The 7,376-nt window shown below is 33.1% G+C and overlaps 1 long non-coding RNA gene across 2 annotated transcripts; it reads left to right on the top strand.

Annotated features, from left to right (window-relative positions):
• The first annotated feature begins 3,616 nt into the window (after window positions 1-3,616).
• LOC139891461 (uncharacterized) lies at window positions 3,617-6,778 on the top strand. 2 transcript variants are annotated; one of them, XR_011773660.1, is made up of 3 exons: window positions 3,617-4,117; window positions 4,652-6,228; window positions 6,382-6,778. It is a non-coding gene; the product is annotated as an uncharacterized lncRNA (long non-coding RNA). The 2 variants fall into 2 exon arrangements; XR_011773662.1 differs by having other exon boundaries at window positions 3,630-3,736; window positions 4,048-6,228.
• Window positions 6,779-7,376: the final 598 nt, after the last annotated feature.

Genomic DNA, 7,376 nt, shown 5'->3' with positions numbered 1-7,376 from the left:
AAGTCGTATATCCCAAATAAACTAAATGTTCACGTAGATGGAAAACGCCAAACATTCAAGTTAAATTGAACCAAATCATGATTTAAATACTATTGTATTATATATGCATACATCTCTTATGATATAATATATCGTTACGACATAACAAAGTAAACGTTAATGATGTTGTAAACATACTCTAATGAAATCCGTATCTGAATTGGGCAGTCATATTCTTTAAGGTCCGTCGACGAGAGGAAAATCTTTCTTTTTAATTTTCGAATATAAAGACTTACGAGGTGATACAATTCATAACAATGTATAAGTCTGATTCTTCTCACAATTTTAATATTTGACTGTTATTCAAAATTTTATTTTATATATACCGTTAAATATTAATTATAAAGATAGAATATATATATATATATATATATATAATGGTGCGGTGCGGTTAAATCGGGGTGGATAATCTATATTTTCATAACCGCCCCACAAAATTCGGTTAATCCAAAAACATTAACCATAACCGTGGTTATGTGTTCGGTTTGGTTAATTCGTTTCGATTTTAACGGTTAAAACGGTTATGGTTCGGTTAATTCGATTTTCTGCTCAGCCCTACCAACTATCAAATCCAGAAGATATAAATGCATCACCTCCACCTTGTTGTCCATATTGATCTTTAAATAAATAACAACACAAGCAATAAACTTTATATACGTTTACAATATACTCTAACGAAGGAAATTCATCAAACCACTGGGCCTAAGGCCCATCCGCCCTTGAGTGTGTTAACACTATACAATGTTATCCTATCGAGCTGTCATTTGTGTAATGGTTACATTGTTTACCTGGTAGTCTTCTGAGGACGTTGACTTCGATTCAATTTGGCCAAGGAAGAATGCTGGCCGTTTAGAATCGCGTAAAAACTTAAGATGATAAGTTAACATCAGTATCGAGTCAATTACCTTATTGCCTAAGCTTTCTTACGATACCACAATAGACCGACGTAAAAGAGTAATAACAGAATGCCAACAACAAATGGTGCCCAATTCTAACTTTTAGCTTCAGGTATCGATTACTAATTTTTAATAAAAAGTGGAGGCGAACAGTCAAGGAGATGAAGCAGTCGGTAAAGAACATCAACAAAAGAAACAAATCACACATACAAATTCAGCAAATCCATTCTAGCATATTGGAGGTTGAGAACAGAGAGATATCACTAATTATAGCCACCAAGCTTTTTTTAGATGGGAATGTGATCTTCACACATCATTTTTTATCCATAAATACATAAGTTATAATTATACCCTTACTTATACTTAAAATAATAATATAAGTTCAACTCTCTAGATTAATCCAGGGGTATAATTGTGAATTTATGATATAAAAGTGTGTATGAATTAAAAATTGTTGTGTGAGAATTACCTCCATTTTTATGTGATGAAGTGGGTTTTGATCCCACGTGAGGGTTATAACGAACATTTACTCTGAGTATAAGATCTACTGTATTAGACCAGTTGTGACGGGTCATCACCCACGTAGTGGGTTGATGACATGACATGACAAGAATCCAATACCAATTTTTTAAGTAGTGGGTCGTTGCTTTTATCTATATATCGAGCGTGGATTGATTTCTCACGGAAAAACTAGGTCTGTGACTTTATATTTATTAATTTTATATTATTCTTAAAATATTATTTTATAACTTTTTTTTATTATTTTATCAATTATATTTTAATACATCATCACAACACTCTTTACCCACACCAAAAACCCAAATCACCATTACTCTCTATCAAAATTCCACACTGCCTAGTCATCTAAAAAGTGCGAAATAAAAAAAGAAAAACTCACCACGAACGCACACACTCTACCGTTACAATTGGTCTTACCGTAGGAATCAACAAAGAAAAAGAGAAAGGGTCAAGATCTTCTTAATGTGAATTTGAATGATTGTCCCCTCGGATCTAGGAGTCTAAATAAAGTATGAAAAAAATGAGTGAGAACTACTTTTTTATTTTGTCAAGAAAAAAGAAAGCTAAATATAAGAATATTTTAATTTAATTTCGTGGGGTTGTACACCGATAGGGACAACTGTCAGCAATTAAAAGAAAGTTGTGAATAGACAAAATGAGGATGTTGACATTTCGATTATCCCGAAGCCATCTCATGCGAATAAAATCAATTTAGTCAATGTTTGTCCGGCCACTCTCAAACTAATTGTCCGCAAACAAAAATCATGAAAAAAGTGACTATTAACCGAAACAATGTTCATTTATTGACGAATGTATTCTAATTTAATACTAATCGTTATTTTAGCAAAAACAAAAGTGATTGTTACATGTTTTGTTGTTAACTTTTCAGTTTTACCTTTTATTACAATATCTTATTTTACATGTATAAAGTAAGAGCGTAAAACCTCATTGTTTTTATCTTTTTTATGGAAAATTACAATTAATTTGGGATAGCAAAAAAGAAAGTAGTGGACTACAAATATGTGAAGTAAGGAGTATTTGATTTTAATTTTACTAGGTTTTATCAGGGTTTTAATCGAGTAATTTGATTTTTTTGAAGATGATTTTTTTTTAGTATTTCAGGGTTTAATTTTAGAGTTTTTATTAGGTTTTGAATGGAGTTTTCTGGTATAAGATGAACATGATGATGAAGATGAAGATGAAAAGAGAATGGAAAGGTAATAAGACAAAAATACCCTCAAATGTTCGGCACATGTTTGGATTTAATAGAAATAATTAACGTTGTTTGTTAGTGACAGAGTCGAACAGAGAGAGAGAAGACTTTCTCTACTCTTGGAGTATTTCACTTGGGGTGGAGAAATGACTTCTCTTTATTCAAGGATAGAGGAAAGATTGTCTACGTCTTACATCCCCATACCTCACACACGTGTGATTGAGTTTTGTTGTTGTTGTTAGTGACAGAGAATATTCTAAAAAAGTGCAAACCATAGAACTATCTATGATTAAAAAAAGTTTAAGAACGAAACTTGATGTTTATGACATACCACGGGGAGCATCTTTAAGTTTTGTCATCTAATAATCTACATGGAAGTTAAGAGGAATGTAAACCTACATGTAAATTTACATTATTTTCAGACTCTAGTTTCATTAAGTTATACTCGTATTGATTTCTATCATAAAAGCGCAAGTTAGATAATCTTGTTTATTAATATTAATATTAATATGTCTACAGCATATGAAAAAGTAAATAAAACTTACTCTGTCACAATCCCGTCACTTAATCACACCCCGAGTGATCAAGAGACTCGTGATTGTGAGGTCGGGGTTTGTTTTGATAGTTAGTTTGGTGTGATTCCGCTTTTCGTGTTGTAGTCGGTTTTCTTTGGTTTGTTTGTCTCTATGTTTTTTCGGGTTGTTAAGGAAACTCGTGTATATAGATAGTTTCGTTTAGATAGTTGCTTTCTAGATACGAGCTTCCCCATTTCCCCCCTATTTTTTGTACTCCTTGTTGATGTCGTTTTTCTTTTGAAAATGATATCGTTTCCATACGAGCATTCGTTTTTTGAAAAGAAAAAATTAAGTATAGTGAGAAATGGTCAAAAACACATCCACCTGTATAAAAAAAGAGAGAGACGAGATTCTAGTGAGAGAAATAAACATATTGCTCCGTAGTGTGTGTGAGAGAAAAAAGAGTAGAAAGCACAGGACGTGTTCTGGTTGTAGAAATACGGAAGTTGCTGTTTGCTAACAAACCCTAATTTTGAACTTTTTTGGCTTCACAAGTAGGATTTTTGATGAATTTGTTTTTTTTCATCTTTTGTTCTGATTTATTTCTGTGTAGTTCGATCCGTATATCAAGTTATTATACTGAGCTTTGCCTTGAATTTGTGTTGATTTTAAGTGAAAAGTTATGATATTTATGGTTAACTGTTGTGTTAATTGTGAAATGTGGGCAGTTGAGTTAGTAAGATGAATGTTTGTTTTGTTTGGGTAGTAAGATGAATATTTATTTTTGTTTTTGTTATTGTGTTAGCTGTTATAGTCCTTCTTATACAGCCATTTTAGCCTATTGTTTCTCCTGTTGGTGCAATAGCTGGGTGGATGGTAGCTTCATGCCGATGTTGCCGCGAGACCTCCTGGCCTTGTGCAGACTCCGGTTGCAGGTTGGTGCTTGCTTCAGCTATCACTAAACTTTTTTATCACTATAGTAGGGGTGTGCAGACTTCGGTTTAGAAATTTTTTAGAGACAAAACCAAAAACCGAAACTGAATTTTATTTCAAAACCTAAACCAAAACCCAACCGAATTCGAACTCGTTCGGTTTCAGTTCAAACCCAAAATATCAGAATTTAACCATAATAATCATAGCAAATCGATTTTAAATTCCACTTTTGATTTAATTTTTTTCCCTCTATATGTATTAATGATTTAATATATTATTGATTGGATTCGGTTTTGAATTTGGTTTTTGATTAAACTGAATTCGAAAAAGTAAAACCGAATTCAGATTTGAAAACTTCGGTTTTCATTTGGTTCGGTTTTCAGGTGAATCGGTTTGAAACCAAATATTGAACAATCCTACGCTCTAGGATATACATGAATGCAAGTGATCACTTGTGCTGTTTTTTTGTAACATTTTGAAAACGAGATATGAAATGTTTACAATTAACATTGGTTCGTTTGCATGATGTCATTCAGTTGGAACTAATGTTGGTGAGATAAGCATCTGGGAGGTCGGATCCCGAGAACTGAAAACTTTGGTGAAAAATGATGTTCTAGAATGGCCTTGACAACATTTACATACATTTTAAGGATGTCACTAAGTAAATTTAGGACTAACGTCACCTTTGCATCATCAACCTTTTCTTTACCCTTTTTGGAAGCGGAATCGTCAACCTCCATAGCAACCTCCATAGCAGACTCGCTGCAATCATCCTTGTGGCTTAATGGATGGTAATCCAACACAATTTTAAGCTCGTAATTAACAATCTGTCTGAGATGAGCATGAGCAGGAATAATCTTTGAAGCTTTAGTGGATTTATTTTTTTCTTCTTTTTCGTTTTCCTTATCATTACATTTAGAGAACACAACAACCGTTATATCATCTGCCATTTCCAGTTGACAACCACTTCATCTGCCTTCATAAAGACTTCGTGATCTCGAGAAATTACAAGAGACATCAACTTTAAGAATTTCCGTTAAGGTAAATGTTCAGCATAAAAGTTGCCACCCAAGACCTGTCGAATCTCCAATTCCATTGCTATTTGTAGTGTATGAGAATCTTCGATAAGATGTCAAACACTATACAGATCGAACTGGAGATTTGCCAGGTCTTGGGTGACACTCGTCATGCTGAAAGTTTACCTTGACCGACATTCTTAAATTCGATGACTCCTGTATTTTCTCGAGATCCCAAGGTCTTTATGAAAGCAGCTGAAACGGTTTGTCAGTTGGAAGCGGCAGGTGATAGAACGGTTGCTGTGTTGTCTAAATCTAAAGAGTAGAAAATCAAGATAAAAGAAAAGAATAAATCTGACAAAGCCCCGAAGATTATTCCTGCCCATTTGAAATAGGTTGTTGATTACGTGTTTGAAATTGTGTTGAATCTGTTAAACCACGAGAATGATTGCAGTTTGTCTACTATGGAGATTAACAATTCTTTTTCCACAGAAAAGTAAATCGAATGTTGATGATGAAAAGGTGAGTTTGGTAAGTCATTTAGTGACATCCATTAAACCACGAGGATGATTGCAAAGGTGACTTTGGTCCTAAAGTTTTTTTTGGAGGCAAAACTGAATTTAATTTCAAAACGGAACCGATTCCAACTCGGTTCGGTTTTGGTTCAAACCCAAAAAATCAGAATTTAACCAAAATGATCATAGCAAATCGATTTTAAATTCAACTTTTGATTTTATAATTGGGTTTTCATCTATATGTATCAATGATTTAATATATTATTAGTTGGATTCGGTTTTGAGTTTGGTTTTTGGTTAAACCGAATTCGAAAAAGTAAAACCGAATTCAGATTTAAAAACTTCGGTTCTCATTTGGTTCGGTTTTCAGGTTAATCGAAGATATAAAATAACCTGTGATCTCCCTTCAGCTCATTGATTGTACAACGGTACATTGGGTCTACAACTGGTACATAAAGCCAGCTCTTCTCTTTCAATTGAGCATTAAAAACTGATCGAGAAATTGACCAAATACACTATAGATTGGAGTGCTAACGAATGGATTTAATCAAAATCAGCTCATCTCTTCCATTTTCTCATCAGGTGGGATTTTAAGTTTGAAATTAAATTAGGGTTTGTTATGATATTATGATTTGCATACATACAGTTCGTAAATTCAGTATATATTTCGATTATGATTTTGTTGTTTATCTTTTTCAAAACACAAAAATGATTTTCTGTTACTATCAAATGCAGCCAAAAAAACAAATATTACCTTATTCAAACGATAGTTGGAATTACTACACGAGTACATTTCTTGTAACTTCATTATGTATATAGCCAAGGTTGTAAAACTGGCGACTCGGGGAGAACTCGACAGGAGGTTTTTGAGAAGTTCTCGGCGACTCGAGGAGAACTCGGGGGAGAACTCGGATGTTGACTTACGTTGACTTTTAGAATATAATATATATTTTCTAATATATATAGATATATAATGTATACATATTAGCTAAAATAAACATTTTATAAATGTATATGTATATGTTAAATATAGTATAAAGTTTGGTTAAATATAATAAGTAGTTTTAACTGGAGGCGTTGTTATTGTATATATATCAAGTTTGTTCATTTTAAAAAATTTTGGTATAATATAAGGGGGGTGTTATTGTAATTTAGTAAAAGAAAAAGATATTAAAATCAGATTCTCTCTTTTCAAAGTACTGTATTTATCTTTTCAAAGTCAAAGTGACAGCTATACTACTATATTACGGAGTGCTTTTCTGTCTTTTTAAAAGTTAAAACACATGGTCATCCTTATCGTGGGTGTCTTTCTTTTCCTTTTCGTTTTGTTTCTCCTCTCTTAGGGCCCGTTTGGCTCTTGTAATGTTTTTGAATGGAATGGAATCTGTCAAAGGAATTGGAATCCGAAGGAATTGGAATCCGAAGGAATTGGAATTGATAAATTCCATGGAATGTGAAAAATGTGTTCTATTTTACATGGAATGGAATTAAATTTCATTTTATAAAATAATTAAAAAGTTATAAAAAGAATTACGTTTCTAAATTTTGTGTTCATTTCCAGACTCACTTTTTCAAAAAAAAAAAAAAAAATTTAGATTCGCGATTTGAGAACGCGTGTCGAAAACACGCTTTTTCTGCCGTGAAAAATAGCCTTTTCGGGCGCGTTGCAAGATCGCGCGTTTTCGGATGCACTGCGAGATCGCGTGTTTCGTATGCGCTGCGAAAATGCG

Source organism: Rutidosis leptorrhynchoides, chromosome 2 (assembly GCF_046630445.1).
Source record: "Rutidosis leptorrhynchoides isolate AG116_Rl617_1_P2 chromosome 2, CSIRO_AGI_Rlap_v1, whole genome shotgun sequence".
Classification (NCBI taxonomy): Eukaryota; Viridiplantae; Streptophyta; class Magnoliopsida; order Asterales; family Asteraceae; genus Rutidosis; species Rutidosis leptorrhynchoides.
This window is presented reverse-complemented; position numbering and strand designations above follow the sequence as displayed.